Source organism: Oryctolagus cuniculus, chromosome 10, assembly GCF_051225735.1.
Source record: "Oryctolagus cuniculus isolate XC-2025 breed Fujian yellow rabbit chromosome 10, ASM5122573v1, whole genome shotgun sequence".
NCBI classification, from domain to species: Eukaryota; Metazoa; Chordata; class Mammalia; order Lagomorpha; family Leporidae; genus Oryctolagus; species Oryctolagus cuniculus.
Window position 1 is genome coordinate 45,225,767 of NC_142876.1, and position 20,450 is coordinate 45,246,216.

General features: G+C 41.7%; 1 long non-coding RNA gene across 2 annotated transcripts in view; it reads right to left on the bottom strand.

Annotated features, from left to right (window-relative positions):
* LOC127492391 (uncharacterized) overlaps window positions 1–17,024 on the bottom strand; it is a 107,587-nt gene extending 90,563 nt beyond the window's left edge. For both annotated transcript variants that reach the window (XR_016215134.1, XR_016215133.1), the window contains exon 1: window positions 16,675–17,024. This is a non-coding gene — a long non-coding RNA (uncharacterized LOC127492391). The remainder of the gene's footprint in view (window positions 1–16,674) is intronic.
* Window positions 17,025–20,450: the final 3,426 nt, after the last annotated feature.

Consider the following 20,450-nt stretch of genomic DNA (forward strand, 5'->3'; position numbering starts at 1 on the left):
GGTGGAGGGCCTCTTTCCGAGGACAGCCGAGATCCATGGCTGTGCCTTCCTAACCAGTCACCTCTCTGCCCGAGTTTGGTTTTGTTAGTAATTTGAACGCAGCAATCTTTGAAACTACTAGGTCTCCAGAACTGTAACTGTGAAAGGCACTTGCTTCCAGCTTTAACAGAAACCCTTCCCCCAGTATATGCGTCCTCACGTCTGGGGAAAAAAAATATTTTAAAGATGGTGTTGTCGGAGCCAGCACTGTTGCCTAGTAGGCTAAGTGGATGCCTGCAGCACTGGCATCCCACGTGGGTGGCCCCTGCACCCACGTGGGAGACCCAGAAGAGGCTTCTGGCTCCTGCCTTTGGACTGGCTCAGCTTTGGCCATTGGGTAGAACCAGCAGGTAGAAGCTCTTTCTCTGACTCTCAATTAAAACCCTTAAAGGTGTCAAGAAAGTGAAGCTATTTTGTTGAGACTATAACAGCAAATGTGCATGGTTCCATGTTTGTCTTAACCCTGCCATGTGTAAAACCCAGAGTGAGCCCCAGTGAATGTACAACGTGGACTTTGGGTGGTAAGGAAGGGCCAGTGAAGGCTCCTCCATTGTAATAAACATTCACCCGGCATGGGACGTTGCTAATGGGCGTGTCCACGCCCGTGCTAGGTGGGGTAAATGAGAACTCTGTACTTCCTACTCATCGTCTCTGCGAACCTAAATCTGCTCTAAACGATAAAGTGTATGGGTTTTTCCTAAAGCATCACTTACCTGACAATTTCTACTCGGTGATATCAGTCTTCAGGCATCTGTGGAGAAGGAAGCAAATGGGAGGTGTGCTCCTGCAGGTTTTGAAACACCTGTGCCTGTGACTGTACTACAGGGATAGACAGACATGGCCCTGACCTCAGGAATCCTAGAGTTAAAATGAAAGGTAAAACTATGTCACCCCACTGTTTACTTAGTTTCGCCATAATCGATGCAGACGGTGCCAAGAGTGGTTCCCAGGGGGCAGGCAGAAGGAGTTATTCCGCTTCTTTGGCACTCATCTGCTCTCCTTCAGCGGCAACATGCCGAGTGCTTTGTGGTCAGTGCAGTTGAATAGGTGAGTTGGTGCAGTTGGTACCATCCCTCACCCCTTGCCCACCCAGCCCCAATCATGTAAAAGGCAGGAAGTGAAGCCCCAAGGAGCTGAAGTGCTGCTACTGGCAGCATCTCTGTGTTGATGCCTCCACTGGCCCCAGATGGCCCCTCCTGCTGTGATTCACAAAGCATCCAGAAAGCAGGAGGGTCCAGCCTCGCCCAGCCACCCTCAGGCTTCTCATCTACTGCCTTCCCCACAAACCAGGGACATCAAGCAGGCAGAGAACTTCAGACCCTTTGTCCATCTGGCTTCTCTGTTTGCTTGTTGCTCTTCTTCCCTCCTGCCTCACTAAATCACCTTCTCACTGGTGTGAGAAAGAAAGGTAGGCGTGTAGATATAAATCATAATAGGAAATTGCATCTCGGAAGCATTTGCATGACTCAATAACACCCCACCCCATTTTGAGAAGAGAGTGTAGGGCAATGGACACACTCATCCATCCTTAGGAGGGCGATAGGACGTTTTAAGGAAGTGACCGCCACTTTCTACAAAACACAAGTATCCACAAGCTTTAGCCAAGCCATTCTATCTCCGGAACATTTCTTTTAGACATGCAAGAAGGCAAAGAGATTTCCATAAGGATGTCAATTGCAGCACCATTTAATATAACACAGATAACCCAAGTGTCTGAGTCAGAATGGGTAAATAAATTACAACTCATCATACAGAATACTGTGTACTTGACTGAATACTAGGAGGTAGAACTTTATCAGCTGAGTGTAGCAAAGTCTGATACAGGAAGTAGAATCATTACATTGAAGAACGCTTTATCTAGAAAAATGCTGTTTGAAAACAAAATGTTCACATACGTGTTTGTACATGTGTTTTGAAGTCTGAAAGGCCATGTAAATGTCTTACAAGAGATTGTCCCTAGGGAGTAGAATTTAGGAGAAAGAACTGTCAACCTTTAAATGAGAACTTTGATTTAGTTTCACTGTAGCTTACAGTGAGCATGTATCACTTAAGGAGACAAGAATTAACATTTGAATAAAGGCTAGCACTCACAGAACAGGGTGGTATTGGGACTTAGGACAATTCACACTGTTTGATTTGAAATACCCCTTTCATTTTAGAGTCAACTTCCCCTCATCCTATACATGGCATTTCATGTAAAATACATGTCTGGGGGTAGGCGTGTTGCCTACTGCCCAGGTCACCAGTAGTATAGTTTAGCCGCCCACATCTCGTATCATAGTCTCTGTTCTGCTTCCAATGCAGAGGGAGGCAGCAGGTGATGGTTCAAGTAGTTCTGTCTCTGCTACTATATAGGAGACTTGGATTGAATTCCTGGCTCCCGGCTTCAATTTGGCTCAGCACTAGCTATTGAGGGAGTTTAGAGAAAGGACATAGAAAGGCAGAGGAGAAAGAAATTGGATGATAGACGGGACACAAGAAGAAACTAAGAACTTACCCAAACAAAAAACTGCCATCAAAATGTCTGTGGAGAAATTCAGATAATAAATGACAGAATTCAAAGATGTGTAACTAGCACGATGACACAAGGAAAAGGAAACACATCCTGCAGAAAAGGCGGCTGAAGAACACTAAGCCCAAATACTCATGCTATCCTCTGAGTGGTGAGCCTTCAGCCAGTTCTCACTCCTAAATTCTTAAGAATGAGCTGATGACTGTTCACATGTAAACAATCACACTTTTCAGATGGAGCTACCACTAACCTCACGTTTTACCCATCCAAAAATGCCACAAGTACAGATTCCAGCTCAAGGCCCAGCTGTGTCTCATTCAAAACTCAGTTTTGGAAGCCTTGGTGTCCCTACTCTGAGAGGCCCATTAAGTTTCAAGCCTTCCCTTACCGCAGAACTTGAAGATTCTCTTACTGCCCTGGGAATACAGTGTATGGAAATAAATGTCTGGGGGTTGATTGTGACTCCAGGAGATAGAGTATAAATAACATTCATTAAAATTCTTCACAACTTCAGAGCGAGAACCCAAGGGGAACTGTAGATGGTTTTTGTTGTTTAAATTGTATTCAAAAAGTTGAAGTGAGAAACTATAGGAGTCTAACAAAATCAATCTCAGCCCCTCAACTTCCTGGCTGTGGATTTACTGGATTTCTTTTGGCCAGAGGACACTTATACTCTTGTCTGGTGAGAATTCATGTTGGTTTTGTTTGATAACAGTGACCAATTATGGGAACTCCCTCTAATTTCATAGAACATTTTTTAAAAGAAGGGGTCTCAAATGTGGGGTTTCTCAATAAGGTCTCAAGTTCCACTTAAAGTGGGAAATTTCCAGGACCAAGCAAGCCCTGGAAGGATGAGGCTGCTTCAGTCCCCTTGACCTTTTGTGAGCTTAGATGTCTGTGTGTCTCCGGAAGCCAGGCTCCTCTGACTAGCAGAGACTCCAGGGGAGAGTTGTTTTTTTTCCGCCTTTGAAATATTTATCTGTGAAACCAGCAGCTGTCTCTGGGTTCCTCCTCTTGAAAAAGTGTATCGGAAAGAGACTCAGCGGTAGGTACTTAGTGCCGCAATTATGACATTGCGCGGTATGCCTGCAGCGCTATCAGAGGGCCTGTATTCTCGTCTCAGCTGTATTCCCAATTCCAGCTCCTTCCTGCTGATGCACACTCTGGGAGGCAGCAAGTGATGGCTCAGGTCGGGGTTCCCTGCCACCCCCTTGGGAGATGTGGACCAAGTTTCGGCTCCTGGTTTTGGCCTACTCCAGCCCTGGCTGTTCTGGGCATTGAAGGGGAAGGAAGATTGAACCATCATATGGAAGATTTCTCTCAAATAAGGTAAGTTACAAATAGTCAAGTTTTTCTTACATGGCACTTCCAACCCTCAATTATCTCTTAATGCTCACCCACTAAGTGTGTTAATAATCCTCTCTACCTGAAGAATAGCTCTGAAGAGCAATGGGTATTTGGTCTAGTGGATGCTCCTTTCTCTCTGATAAAAGGCGCTAGTCCTTTATTAGCAAACTCTTTTGTTAACAAGTTCTATGTGCTTGCTTTTTTTGGTTATGTTTTTTGTTTTTAAAAGAAGTCTTACTTTTTGGCCAATGAAAGAATTTTTACTTTTGCCCAAAGAGAATTTTTATTGACCTTTATATAAATACCCATTTTCATTTAATTTTCACAGTGACCTAATAATTTATTAGACAAACTGTTTAACTTGTACAAGGAGAGTCACATCATTGTTAGGTTTCAACCTAACCATTGTTAGGTTTCAAGTCTATTCAGAGTTCATGGTTTTCAGTTTTTACCGTATTTCTAACAATTTAAGAAAGCTAGCATTTATTGGTCACCTAGGATACATGCTAGGGTTTCATTTATGATTTGAAAAGCAAACAGTGACAGAGAAGGAGAGACAGGGAGAGGTCTTCCATTTGCTGGTGCACTCTCCAAATGCTCACAATAGCCAGGGCTGAGTTGGGCCAAAGCCAGGAACCCCATCAAGGTCTGCCAGATGGGTGGCAGGGACCCAAGTACTTGGGTCATCTCTCACTGCATTTCCAGCAAGGTGCTGGATTGGGCACTCCAACATGGGATGTCAGTGTTGCAAGCAGTGGTTTAACCCGCTGTGCCACAATGCTGGCCTCTACCAGGAATTTCAAAGATATCACTTCATTTAATCTTTTTTTTTTTTTTGACAGGCAGAGTGGACAGTGAAAGAGAGAAACAGAGAGAAAGGTCTTCCTTTGCCGTTGGTCCACCCTCCAATGGCCACCGCGGCCAGTGCAATGCGGCCAGCACACCGCGCTGATCCGGAAGCCAGGAGCCAGGTGCTTCTCCTGGTCTCCCATGAGGGTGCAGGGCCCAAGAACTTGGGCCATCCTCCACTGCCTTCCCGGGCCACAGCAGAGAGCTGGCCTGGAAGAGGGGCAACCGGGACAGAATCCGGCGCCCCAACCAGGACTAGAATCCGGTGTGCTGGCGCCGCAGGCGGAGAATTAGCCTAGTGAGCCGCGCCGCCGGCCATTCATTTACTCTTTAACTGAAATACTGTAGGAGTAGTTATCCTTGTGTTATGGGAACAAAGACAGTAACTGAAGTTGGAGAGGTTAAGTATTTACCTAACATCATGTAGGCTTCAGGAACAAATTCAGGATTCAACACTTGTGTTTATCTCCTATACTCCAGCTTCCTGGCATCATACTCATATGATATGTTACATGGACACTCTCTTGAGATGGGTAACATTTTTCCCACTTTAGAGATGAAAACCCAGGGTTAGACATACTAAGCAACTTGTTCCAAGTCTACTTATTTAGTGTGTAAAGAAAGCACATTAAGACCCAGGTACTCTTAGCCACCTAATGTACTCTTTTCCCTAGAAGCATTCCCAAGAATCCCTGTCCTGCTGTGGCAGAGTAGGCTAGCACTCTGCCAGAGGCACAGGTTCATATCCCGGCTGCTCCTCTTCTGATCCAGCTCTCTATGGCCCAGGAAGGCAGTAGAAGATGGCCTAGGTGCTTGGGTTCCTGTACCCACATGGGAGAACAGGAAGAAGCTCCTGGCTTTGGGTCATGGAGTTATTCAGATTGGGGAGTGAACCAGAGGATGGAAGACCTCTCCCTCCTTCCATTCTTCACCCTGTAACTCTCAAGTAATTAACTAAATCTTTATTTTAAAAAAAAATCCCTGTTTAACAAAAACATGGCAGAAATTTCTTCAAGTATGTAAAGGCACAAAATGTTTGTGAAACAAACAAAAAGGAAAAAAGAAACTACCTAACATAGAATCAGTCGCTGGAATCTAATTTGGAGAATCCTCCTCACTCACAGACACATAATACCAGTTAATTGATGTTCACAGAAACATCCATTAGCTCATTGTCTCATTCCTCTTAACTATTGCACCAGTGAAACCTTGCAGCTTAAGAAAAGGAGGCAGGCTCTGGGGTTGTATAAATAAGGAAATTGTGCAATGAACTGTGTGGGTGGTAGGAGGGCATTTAGTATTCAGCCCTTCTGCGTTTTAGAGTGAGCTCACTCCTCGACGTTCTGGGTCAGGGGAGCCCTCTGCCAGACAAGGAAACGGGCCATCCTTCATGGGTGAGGCCAGGGCCCTTGACCTGCCATCAGGAGGGCATGCCATTGGAATTGCTAGTTCAGCAGTGGTGATGGATTTGTACACTTGTGCATGAGCTCATGGGCGCCTTTGGCCCATTGTGAGCAATGACAAGTATTTCTGAGGACACTGGAATTCACGGGGCAGTGTTGTCATGATACATGAGATTAACAACAACCTTAGCTACCTTGGAACTAAGACAAAGAAAAAGAGCAGAATCCCATGTAAACTTCAACCTTGTGAATGTGTAATCCAATCTCTCTGGCTTTTTCTATGTAATTAAGCAAAGAGATAAGCAACTACTATAAGAAGTTGTGTTTTTAATGCCAACAGCTCACGTTTTTCAGGAATAGGATAATACAGAGTTCAAGCAGAGTGCCGGAAGCTGAGTCTAAGACATGTCCTTTTTATGAGCGTGTGTTAGATTTATGTGCCTCCAACTTCTGTGCTTTATAACAGGCCATCCAGCATGAATGCCCTTATAGTGAGACAGATGCAATATTTCCTTCTGGTGGGAGGCAAGAAAGGAGAGCTGGTCTTATTATGCAAAGAAGCTATAACAAGGCTGTTTCTCACCACTGTAAGTGGCCCTTTGAGAAGATGAGTGGAGAAGGAGAACATACAAAAGGCTAGATGCCTATTTATCTAATAAAACCTGATTACAAGCAACAGGTGCACCAGCATATAAACTACCTTGGAGTCATCAAGAAATTCTAAAGAAAGCTGCATCAAATTGCAAATGACACGACTTTCATCTAATGATAGATATTAATTATACAGAGAAGATTGCAATAGGCCCATAAAATGGGTGTTCGCAGCCTCATTATTCACTATTTCATGCCATGATGATAAAGCAATAATGACAGAATAATAAACAAGCTTTTTATTTATTTATTTGCCTCACTGAAAACTAGACTTTGAAAGTCAAATCGCAAAGTTTGGAAGAAGTGGGTAAAAAACAAAAACATCTGCAGAGGATGAACAGAAAAACCAAGGGTGAACAAAGAAAGGAAAACATCAACCAATACATAGAGGAAAAAGACCTGGTTTTTTTTTTTTGAGAAACACACTCCTATAATTGAATCAAAATTTTTTTATTATTTTTTTAACTTTTATTTAATGAATATAAATTTCCAAAGTACAGCTTATGGATTACAATGGCTTCCCCCCCATAACGTCCCTCCCACCCTAAGATGTCATTTTTCACTGTAGGTGATGTATGCTAAAAAAATGCCCCCATCCTTTGGGGGAAAAAAAAAAAAACAGTGGTTCCAGGGCAGACATGTGGCCTAGTGGTTTTCACACTTGAGTTCCAAATTAGGGTGCCTGATTTGATGCCAAGTTTCTGCTCCTGACTTCAGTTTCCTGCTAATGCAGACCCTGGAAAGCAGCAGATGATGGCTCAAGTGATTGGGTTCCTGCCGCCCATGTGGCCATCAAGACTGAGTCCCCTACTCCCAGCTTCTTGCTGGCATTTGGGCAATGAACCAGGGATGGGAGGTCACTCTGTCAAAGTTTAAGCAAGAGAACAGAAAAACAATAGTTCCTTTAGATGAGGTGGGGGGGGGGTGATTTTGAGGGAGGGAACACATCAGTCCCCAGATCATAAGTACAGCAGTACGCATTATTTTGGTTGCTAACAACTCTCTCATGAAGCCCTACTAAAGAGCCAAGGCCAGCTGTGGGAGATGAGGAGTGGATAGGAAAGAGCTAGAAGAACTGAGCTCCTCAGCAAGGAGAAAGGCAAGGGCAGGAAGTGGTGGGTGCAGAGGCAGGCAGGAGTGGGACGTAGAGAAAGCAAGGAGTAAACCCACAACTGTGCTTGTGCCAAGAGGCAGGGAACATTTTTATCTTGATAATTTCCCAAGTAGCACCTCATAAAAATTAAGGGCAAATAGATAGAAGGATGTGGTGAGCTGGGGAGAGAGGAATAGCAAGAATGGACCTACCTGAACTCTTGGAAAAACCCTCAGAAAAAGACAGCCCAAAGTACACTGTTGGACTTACAATCTAAATCAGCCTCCCTTTTCCAGTCAGCCTTCTGTCTGCCTCGTCAGTATTTCTCAATGCTTTGAACCCTGCTCAGTTTAATGTTTTGATAGATGTGCTTTTCAAAACATTGGCAAGTCTTGATCACTTATGACTCAACTCTTTTTCCTAATGGAGAAGCTGAAGTAAATACATTTCTCTATTTCAAAGAAAAATAAAATGATCCAATTTACCAGCTCTCCATTTCCCTTTGTACATTATCTCTGAAGACAAAGGCAAAGGAGTCATGTGAGGTATTTACAAAGTATGCTATTTGCATACATATCTGATTTCACCTTGCCCATCTGATCAGCAATGCTAGCATGGAAAACCAAACTGAAGATATGGATGCATGTGGAAAACCCATTAAGTTAGCGCCAACTAATTCAGAATGGTGACAAGTTTAACCTTAAGAAAACTAACCTTTCGTTCATTTTCAATAAGCAAATAATGTGAAGAGTTGAACTTTGATCTACTAAATAACATTGTTCACTTTGCTCAGATTTCAGATACTAAACATGTCTAAGCTTCAGTGGGAAAGTTGGTCAATTTTGCATGAATACAATTAAGAAATAAGCCAACAGTAGAGTATTTTTCCTTTAAAATTTGAACCATTAGTCTTATTTATAAAACAAAAATAAGGTTGATAGAATTATTAACTTAAAAATATATTCCCAGTTTATATGAGGATCCTTCAAAAACTCATGGCAAATGGAATTAAAAGTTTATTTTTGTGCAAAACTTTAAGATATTGCACAATTGGGTTTTTTGCATATGAATTTACATCAACTGTCTGACACATTCTCCTGTTGCTGTATTCCGAGATTAAAGTTGTACTTATTTCTAGAACTTGAGATACTATACCCCAAGGAACAATGTCACTGTGTTCAGAAGACTCCCAATTTCCCTGACCTTTGGTTAGACGACTGCAGATTAAAACACTTCATCATCCTCTGGAACACTGGTTTTTATATTCGCATGGAGTATTTTCACAAAAACAGGTGTCAAGATGATTCAGGGAGATTATATCTTCTGAGTAGGCTGAACAAGGACAGAGATGTGACACGATGACATACCTTGCTATTTTCACACCTTAAATATCAAAAACAAAATCCTGCCTAAATTTGATCAAACTTATCTCTCGTCCTTCTCTAAATTTTCCCAGTTACTCACTGGCCTATCTAGAGTCTAGAAGGTATGTGTAATAGTTGCTATTTCCCTTGAACTACACCAAATATGAGAATTCAAAAACAGAAGCTGAAATCTTATCTCTTTTCACAAAGTTTGCCTTACTCATTCATCCATGTTCATTGATTCATTTGTTCTGAGCAGTTACTGACTACACACAACACGCATACACACATTCACTCACTCGAGAACAAGAGATTTAGGCTCTCTTCCCCCTAAAGCAGAATCTGAAGATTTTGGGGTTGGAAGATAGCAAATGGATCAAGATTTGAATGGGAGCAAACATAACATTCAACAGTGAATTAAGAAAGGTGGATATGCTGCTCTTCTGTCTGTTATGGAGAAAAGAATTAAGTAGGAGGGAAAAATTACTTCTCTAGAACTGAGAAAGCTTTAGAGGATATGCTATTTGAGATGGATTTGCAAAATTGCTTTGAACATTAGATAAAAGTAAGTTCTTCAGGTGAGAATAGCATGGAAAGCTAGGAAATTGACATAGGAAACTGGAAACTGAGGGCGATACTAATATAGTGATCTAGGATTTAGGTACATGAAGGGAAATATTAGCAGATGAGTTTGGAAAAGTAGACTAGACTTTCATTTAGTAGACATTTGTCAAGAATCTGTTATTTACCAGATACTCTCTAGACACTGAAATTGTGAAAATCAGAATAAAGACTTTTCCACCTATAGTAATCCCCTTGCACCACAAGCATTGTCAACACCTGGCTCTTAATGGCAATCATCTCAAACCCCACTTCATTACTAGAGTCAGAAAATGTATTTAAATAAAAGCCCCAGTCCCTCTGTGCTCAAGTTTGAGAACAACCCATTTAATACACTGTCCATACTTAAGGAATCTAAAGACCATTGCAGAAGAAAGACAAACACATCAATGAGTGGTGCAGTATGACAAATGCTAGGAGAGGAAACCAGATTTGGTGGAGAGGAAAGACTGAAGTAGTGTACTTGTTGCACACCATTGCCATAGTGGAGTATGTCTGAAGGTATTTACCAATAAATAAAAGTAATGCCAGTCTTCCTGATGGTTTTTGTGTTCTGAACACTGTTATAGCAGTTATTTCACCCTTCACCTTCACTTTGGTTCAAGCTACCATCATGTCTTGCTTAGACTATTTAAAACCTCAGAGGCTGGCTGATAAGCCCCACCTGTTCTACTCCTCTCTAGTCTACACTATTACAGCCAGAACAATCTTTTCAAACCATGAATTTGATTTTGCCATCAAGCTGCTTAGAATCTTCAATTACCACACCCACTCCCATTGTTTCACCCTTTATCATGCGGTACAAAGTCCTGGGGATCCAGTGCCATTGTCTCCCTCCTGGCACACCCTAGTGCTCCCCACTCCACCAACATGCCTTTATGTCCCTCTTACTCTTCTCACTTCCTCCGTCCAAGGGCAATTTGAACACGTTGTTCACTGTACATGACTACTCTTCTACTCTCCCCTTAACCTGCTTAACTCCTGGATAACCCTCAGCTCTCCAATGGCCTTCCACAGGAGCAAACTTCCTGACATAACACCTCCAGAGAAAGGTTGCCCTGAGCCCATTTCCCGATACCAATGACACATCACCTGGGTGATGAATCGACTGTCTCACCCATCAGTTAATACTCAGTATCCACTAAGGCCAAGGTCCTACTGTTTTGACTTACCACTTTTTTCCCCTTATGGCTCTAGTCCATAATAACCACTCATTAAATATTTAATTGAGATAATATTTGTAGCTAGAAATGCTAATGATGTGTTCATCAAAAGTCAGTAGCACAAGACTGAATTGTAATAAAGAGGATATGCAATTGTGGAAAAAATTCTTAGAAATTTTTTCTGTATCATTTTGTAAAGATTTGAAAGTCAGAGTTACAGAGACATAGGGGAGACAGATCTTCCATCTGCTGGTTTACTCCCCAAACAGCTACAATAGCCAGGACTGGGTCAGGCCCAAGCCAGGAGCTTCCTCCAGGTTCTCCCATGTAGGTGCAGGGTCCCAAGGACTTGACCATCCTCTGCTACTTTCCCAGGCACATTAGCAGGAAGCTAGATTGGAACTGGAGCAGCCAGGACTCGAACCGGCACCCATATGGGATGCCAGCATGGCAGATGGCAGCTTAACCCACTGTGCCACAGCACCATCCCTGGAAAAATCATTCTTGGGAAAAGAATTTAGTGGGCTATGCACTAAGGAATGATATATTTTATGATTAGAAGATCACAGATAGGGACCAGCGCTATGGCTCAATGAGTTAAACCCACAGCCTGCAGAGCCTGCAGCCCATGTGGGTGTTGGTTCAAGCCCCAGCTGCTCTACGTCTGATCTAGCTCCCTGTTGATGTGCTTGGGAAACCAGCATAGGATGGCCCAAGTGCTTGTGCCCCTGCACCCACGTGGGAGACCCAGAAGAGACTTCTGGATCCTGGCTTCAGCCTGGCCCAGCCCAGGTTGTTGCAGTCATTTGGGGTGTGAATCAGCACTTCTTTAATTCTGCCTCTCAAATCTTTAAAAAAAAGAAAAATCGATCACATTTCAGTTTCAGCAGCAATACTACTAAACTGATTAAGGATGGAGACAGTAATGTAAACAACCAATTAGCAGTGAAAGAAAAACAATGATTAAGAGAAAAACCTCAAAGGACAACAAAGTTAACAAAAGGGATAATTTAAGAGGAGGGACTACTTGGGCACATTTGATGAAAACAGAAGGAGCCAGCCTAGAACATACGGGTGAAGTGGAAAAACAAAAGCTGTGTCATTTATGGAACAGGAGTCAAGAGAGAACAAAGTCAACACTACATGTAAAGAACTCACTCTTGGAACAAAGAGAAGAAAAAAGTGTAGCACAACTCCTCAGAAACCGCACGGGAGAGACGAAGCCGAGTAACGATCTAGACATTTTGAGTTTGAGAAAATGCACAACTCCACTCTCCTTCCAGTGTACGCTTGTTGATACTTTTTCTCCCTCGACTCCTTGTCTTTAAAATCCTCTCTACTTATCACCCTCATCACCACCACAAACCAACACACAGTTCACTCTAACGTCTGAGACGTCAGCCTCTCAGCCATCCACTCTGCCTCCCGTTGCACTTAATCATCCATGATAATGATCCATTCAACACCATATACTAAGATTTCCCCAACTAAAACCCCTACTGAACCTGCCCATCATTTTGAGTCATTTATTAAACACCTACTCTGCTCCAGGAAATATGAAGAGGAACAAAATATAATCTATCTTCAATGAGCTACAGTAAAGCATACCAGCATATACAGTGATTTTTAGAGCAGTCAAAAGTGACCCAGAAAAATCTAAAGCAAGTGTAGTTACCAAGGAGTAAATCTTGTCTTGCCAGCATCAGGAAACATCTCAAAGAAAATTATCTGAGATGAAATTTAGTCCCAGATATTTGAATGCAGAAGTGGAGGTCACCCAAAGACTCAGTTTATACATAAGGATACCTTAACCCAAGAACACAGTCGGACCTCACCACGATGACACAGCATTCATTCAATGAACATTTATTGAACTCCCATGTGTGGTGGGCACTGTGCAAAGATGACAGCTCCATCACAGGTTGGGGAGTGTTCTTTGACCTCAGCCAAGGTGTGGCATAACTCTCTCCACCAACTCCATTCATGGATCTCTTGCCTTTCTTGATTTGTGGAGCTCTTCCTCCTCACCTCAAGGCAGGGGTAGGTGAAGGAAGAAATGGAGTTGCATAAGGGATTGCTAAATAAAAACTTACACATGCTCAGCCTTTAAGCAACGAAAGCAAAGCAATAGTATTCCCACTTAGCTTCCTCAAAGGATTTTCCATTTATAATAACCATGACGGTAATACACGAGTAAGTACAGCACTTACTGAACAATTAACTGTGTTCCAAGCTCTGTGCTAAGTGCTTCAGTTGCATTATGTCTTTTAATTCACACAATCATTTTATGATGTAAGAATAATTAACTGAATGTTACAGAGCAGGAAACTAAGCCTACTGCTAGTAAACAGAGCCTTGGACTTCCATGCTTGTAGCTTTTCTTCTTCTAGGTAATCAATCAAGTTCATTGTAACTGAATTTCACACATTACCCTGAAGCAAAGAACTGGCTCAGGCCTTGACTCAAAATGGTCCTCTCTAGATGTCTCTCCCCACTTTAAACACAAAGGTGATCAGATACAGTGTTCACTAACATCACTGGAGGAACTTCAGACTAGAGGAGCCTGCCTAGCACCCCTCATATAATTCTAGCTATGTCAACCCCAATCCAATTACCCATCCCACCTGCCCTTGGAACTGACCCCTGCTCCAGTTTCAGCCCCATAAATATAATAAATGGGAGTATCTGTCTGTATTATGACTAACCACATAAATTGTTTCATTTTAATGGATTTTTAATAGATCTTAAGAGTCCTTCCCCCTGGCTAGCTCCCTGTAATTGCAGCTATTGCTACTCCTCAAACAATTGCTTAGACATTCTCAAGGCAGGCGTTCTTAACACACAAGCTGCTCCGCACGTATTCTACCTAATGAATCTGTTGTGGACACCAAGGGCCCCCAGGGATGTTCACACCCCAATCCCTAGAACCTGTGAATATGGTACTTTGCATGGCAAAGGGGAGCTTGCAGCTGTGATCAAATTAAGGTTGTTGAGATGGGGCGATTGTCCCAGATTAGCTGGGGAGCTTCCATATAGTGACAAGGATTCTGGCAAGTAAAACAGAGAAGCGGGATGGCCAGCAAGTAACAGAGTTTTGAAGATTGTGTGCTGCCATCTCTGAAAAATGGAGCAAAGTGCCACAAGCCAAAGTCGCAGGCAGCTTCTAGAGCCTTCTGAAGAGCACCCCCTGCCGACTTCTTGACTTCAGCCCAAGTTTCAGACCCCTGACCTCCAGGACCCTGAGAACACTGTATGTTGTCGCAGGCCACTAGATCAGTGGCGATTTGATTCAGCTGCAATAGGAAAATAGTTCAAATGCTTTTTATTGTCTCTTGTTCCTTATACCTTCTGTGCAATATGCCATAGAAAGTAAATTTAACCATTGAATTTCCATATCAGAAGCCCCAGGTTTCTTGCTCAAAAAGACTCATGCGATGGCTTTAGAACTGGATCCTCTATCACAGTGGTTCTCAGTCTTGGGGAATGTATCAATCACCTGGAAGGCCCCCACCCAGAGTTTGATTTCGCTGTTCTACAATGAGACGCGATGGATGTCTGTTTAGCTTCCCAGGCAATGTTCCCACTGCTGGGATGGGGCCCATACTTTGAGCTGCCCCGCTCTGCTCTTGGCTGAGGAAGACATTGCCACAGGACAGACCTACAACTGCAGTAGACACAATGACCCTACTGGGGAGAAAAATGCAATAGGACCTAGAATGTAGAGAAAATGGCACTAAACCACTAACTCAGAACGTGAACAAAACCTCCTTGTCACCATTTACCATAGCACTGGGCACACTTTAGTGGACAGTTCTTGAATGAACGAGTGAATGAACATCATGACAGCAATTTCTCACTCAATGACTGTTTGATTGCCTCCAGGTACTGTTTTAAGTGACCTTTTGGGAGATAAAGCAGAGAACCAAACAAGCAAAAATTTCTGTGAGTAGACGGAGAAAAACAGAAGTGAATATGTATGTGGAGTGTTAGAAATTGATGATTGCTGTGGGGAAAAAAACAGAGCAGGGAAGAGAATCAGGACTGGGGAGCAGAGTGTAAAGTTAAGTCATGGGGACAAAACAGCCCTACCCAGCTCTCCTCAAGCACAGCTGAACTCACCTGCAAGGAACATTGCTCTTCATCTGTTTACTGCTGCTACGGTCGAATATCTGAGAGTGGGTCACGTAAAAGAACAGAAACTTGTCTTATTTCACTCAGCATAATGTTTTCCAAATTCCTAACAGGGATCACTTTTCAGTTAAAATTTAAACACCTAAGAATAATTGTGTGTTAATTACAGAGTTCAACCAATGGTACTAGAACAAAAAAAAATACTAAAATGGATAAAGTATTACATTGTACATGAACCGAATCCCAAAGGGACAAATACCACTTGTTCTCCCTGATAGGTGACAACTAACTGAGCACCAAAAAGGAAACCTGTTAAAGGGAAATGAACACTATGAGAAACGGTGACTCGATCAGCCCTCACCCTGACTGTTGATGAGCAACTTAATATGTTATCCCTCTTAGTATTTTTTTTTGTTTGTTCTACTTAATACTTTTGGTTGAATACTGTAATCAATACACAATTCTTCTTAAGTGCTGAAACTTAACTGAAAAGTGATCGCTGTTAAATATAAGAGTGGGAATAAGAGAGGGAAGAGATGTGCAATTCGGGACATGCTCAAGCTGACTTACCTCAAACGGTAGAGTTAGAAACATACCAGGGGATTCCAACTCAATCCCATCAAGGTGGCACGTACCAATGCCATCTCACTAGGCCCAGTGATCAATTTCTGTTCACAATTGATCATAATGATAGGACTAAGAACCAAAGGGATCACATAAACAAGAATAGTGTCTGCAAATACTAGCTGATAGAATCAAAAAGGGAGAGAACGATCCAACATGGGAAGTGAGATACACAGCAGACCCATAGAATGGCAGATGTCCTAAACAGCACTCTGGCCTCAGAATCAGCCCTTAAGGCATGCGGATCTGGCTGAAAAGCCCATGAGAGTATTTCAGGCATGGAAAGCCAAGATACTCTGGGGAAAAAAAAAAAAAAAACCTAAATGAAAGATCTCCGCAAGTGAGATCCCAGTGGAAAGAACGGGTCATCAAAGAAGGAGGTACCTTTCTCTGAAGGGAGGAGAGAACTTCCACTTTGACCATGGCCTTGTCTAAATATGATCAGAGTCAGTGAACTCAGGGGGCTAGGGTGATTACTGATGCCATAAACAAGAGTGTCAATTTGTTAAGTCAACAACAGGAGTCACTGTGCACTTACTCTTCATGTAGGATCTTTGGCCTTAGTGTGCTGTACATTGAGATTTAATGTTATAACTAGTACTCAAACAGTATTTTTCACTTTATGTTTCTGTGTGGGAGCAAACTGTTGAATCTTTACTTAATGTATGCTAAACTGATCTTCTGTATATAAAGAGAATTGAAAATGAATCTTGATGTGAATGGAAGGGGAGAGGGAGAGGGAAAGGGGATGGTTGTGGGTGGGAGGGACGTTATGGGGGGGAAGCCATTGAAATCAATAAGCTGTACTTTGGAAATTTATATTCATTAAATAAAAGCTAAAAAAAAAAAAAAAAAGAACAGAAACTTATTTTCTCACCGTTCTGGAAACTGGGAGATCAACATCCAAGAACCAGCATCAGTTGTCAGGTGACAGCCTTCCCGAGGTGTTTTCACACGGCAGAAGGGCACAAAGGACAGCACTGTGCCTCTCTCACACGTGGATGAGCCTCGCCAGATAAGCGTAGCCAGACGCTGCGCAGGCAACCTCTTTTATAGGCGTCCTAACCCCCTTCATGAGGGAGGAGCACTCGTGGCCCAATCACCTCCTAAAGGTCCCACCTTTTTCATTCTATCACATGGGCAACTGCTGAATTCTGGAGGGAACACTTGGAACAACAGCAACGTTCACCAGCTCTTGGCTGCTCCGATGTGGGCCGGGCACCAGGATACCCCAAAGACAGAGAGGGTGCAGGAGTTTACAGCGTGTTGGCCCAATACAGATGACCTATAACCTGCAGCCAGCCTCCAGAACACAGGTGCAGCTGCAGATAACACTTAAGACACCCTTCAGGAGTAAACCTGGGGGCTCAGAGAAGCCATTGGAGGAAAAGTCATCTTTCCAAGCTTCGAGCTGGCACCTTTCCAAACTTTAAAAGAAAAGGATGAGAGAGAAAAAGGTCAAAAACTTTTCTTACATTTTTAGTTTAGATTTGAATAAGTGTCTTAATCATTTTCAAATCTCTTTTTTATGTTACCTTACATGACCGAAAAAAGGGAGAAATTTAAAGTTTGTTCAACTTTATGACTCTAGACTGACTCCTACTTATTCTTCTAAAACAAGTGGCTATGAATTATACAGGGGCAAGCATTTGGCACAGCAGTTAAGAGGCCTCTTGGGGTTGCTGGCATCACATATCTAACTGCCTGGGTTCAAGTCCAGCTCTGCTCCCTATTTCAGCTTCCTGCTACTGTGTACCCTGGGACACAGTAGGTGATGGCTCAAGCAGGTGGGCCCCTGCCACCCATGTGGGAGGCTCGGATGGAATTCTAGTCTCCCGGCTTTGGTTTGACTCAGCCCCGGCTGTTGTGGCTATACTGGGGAGTGAGCCAGCAGATGGAAGATCTCTCTGTCCCTCTCTGCCTTTAAAATAAGATTTAAAAATAAATAATTAAGTTATACTGATCCTCAGACATGGGGAGGGGTTATATAGAATAACCAAAGTAATATGCAGATTTGTATGTCTCAATGTAATGGTTATGAGACTAAGCTCTTCAGGAGATGCATCCTCATCCACTAAAGGTAGACCTAAGAACTAACTGGCCTATGTGTATTCATGCCTGTACACACAGAGCACAAAGCAGTCTTGATTCCACAATGGGTCCAACTCAATAAAGCAATCCTCAGCTTCTCTTTGTAGTAACTACAAGACTAGAAATGTGGGAACTGTCTTTAATATATTGGTTCCATAAAACCACAAGATTTTGAAAGGTTCTTCTTGAAGTCAAAGCAAACTCATTCATCCTTTTCTCTCTACTTTTAAAGTATTTGCATATTTATTACCTGTTCTTTTCCCTAACCTGTTTTGAAAACATCAGTTCTCCAATGTGAGTTTTCATCAGAGTCACCTGTTATGGCTTTTGACACACAGCTGCTGGCCCCACACACAGAGTTTCTTATTCCATAAATCAGGTAGGGAGTGATTATTTGCATGGCTTTCAAATTGCCAGGTGATGCTGATGGGGAACATACTTTGCGAACTTCTATTCCAAATGAAGTTGAAGAGAATGTTTGAAATCATTCGTCTTGCCCATGATAATAACTAACACACCTAAAGAAAGTAATAAATACCTATCTTAGTTTCTCCTCTGGAAAAACAAATCAATCTGATTTCATCTTCCAGTCGATATCCCTTTAGTCAATTCTGCCCATCCCAAAATTCTCTAAATAAAAAGGAATCATCACAAAAAGACACAATTTAAAGTTTGACACCATGTGTTAATGAGTGCCTGATAGTGAATTAAATGGGGAAAACTTCTCCAGCTCCTGCAAATTACCAGAAAATCCAAGTATCACATTAGCTTTTTAGATAAAGTACGATTTTGCTGATTTAAGGTATCACTAGCCTACTTGGTTTGTCCAGTCCAAACTTCATTGTTCTTATTTATTGTTTCATTAATAATTATAGAATAGAGATAGGTAGTCAATGTTTCTTTTAATATTTTATATTTAGAACAGTTAATTTTAAAAATCCATCTTCCCATGCCACATTTTAAAATGAGATAAAAATTACACAAAAGGAAGACAAATTTACTGTTTAACTGATAAACTAAATGACACAGGACTTACAGCAACTAATAAAGCATGTCTTTTAACATTTGTAAATTCAGTAGATGCAGCTTTAATACAATGGAGAAGTGCATATTGGTCCTCAGTTCATTAATTTTAGTATGCCCTGTTAAAACATCCTACTAGCATTTTTGTATCTGCCAAGACGTCAGTTCTGACATGACTCTCTTCCGGCGAAATGTGGTTGGCCTTTCCTCATTTTTCGCTGACACAGAAAATGAACAATTTCTTAACATCATTTAGGGTAATGCTATCTGAATCATAGCAAGTTCAAGTATAAATGAGGTGCACATGTTAAGTCATCTGCAGAAAGGTACAATTTTACAACTGGCTGAATTAGTTCAGGGCATGAAAATTTAGCAGCCAGACTAACCAATTTTAGAAGTACTTCTGACTGAAAAAAAAAATCTGAAATACATAAAGACAACCAGCCTTTAATGTAGTCATTTCCACTTGCATATAACATTTGACTTTAATTTAATGTATATGTAAGTTGTTTCCTGCAATGTTAAGCATTAACTAGAATGCACCCTTATCTAGAGTACATTTGATGATTTGGGTTGGCCATTAAAATATTTAAATTGAGCACTTAAGTACAGTTTAGAAAATTATATTCTCTACATTTGAAATAACCATAAATAAAACTCTCTTTAAATTATTATGGAAGAATAATGCTAAGTGAAAAAAGCAGAATACAAAATTGAATCTACACTGTAATTGCAACTATATAAAACTGGTTATGCATGCAAACAAGATTGGGAAAGAACATGGAAAATATAAGTGATCTGTTAAGGAAATAGATTGGAAGAGTGATTTTAAAAATCCTACAGTTTTGTGAAGTAATTTGTACAATTCTTAAAAATATTAAAACTTTTGGGAAAGAAATTATGTTTTCTCCTCTTGAATGTGTTTCTATTATGATGGTAGTTTGAATTATGAAAACATGGGAGAACTAGTTAGAGTATTAGAGAAGCAGTGGCTATCATCTTTCCTTCAAAGAAATTTATTTTTAAAACCTGTGATATTATTGTAGCTATACTAATGCATATTCTTTACACAGACATAATTTCCATTCATCACTAACATTACAATGATCAAAAATACCAGTTCACCAACCAGAAATAATCATGGAATCATAATAAAGAGAAATGAACTAAATTACTGATGAGGCTGAAAGTTGCAGTATTTTGATTAAACAGCCAGCAGGAATTGTCAGAGTAATTAACTCAGGGTCAAGTTGCTGCTGAACCAAATGCCAGAACTATCAAAATCCAATGCAGGCTATGCCCCGTTGCTTCACTAAGACTACGTATTTGTACTTAAGAGTAATGATCTGATATGTTAAGAAAGTTCAGCTCAGTAAAATAACTGCTGTTGGAAACTGTTTGTGCAGGGCATTGTCAGCAAATCACTCAAGTTCTGATAGTCAAGTTAGGTCTTCCCAATTCTGAAAGCTGGGAATGCCTGGTGCCTTTATAGGTACTGCACAGAAAGGCCTGGAGGTGGCCTGTTGTCTAATATTCATA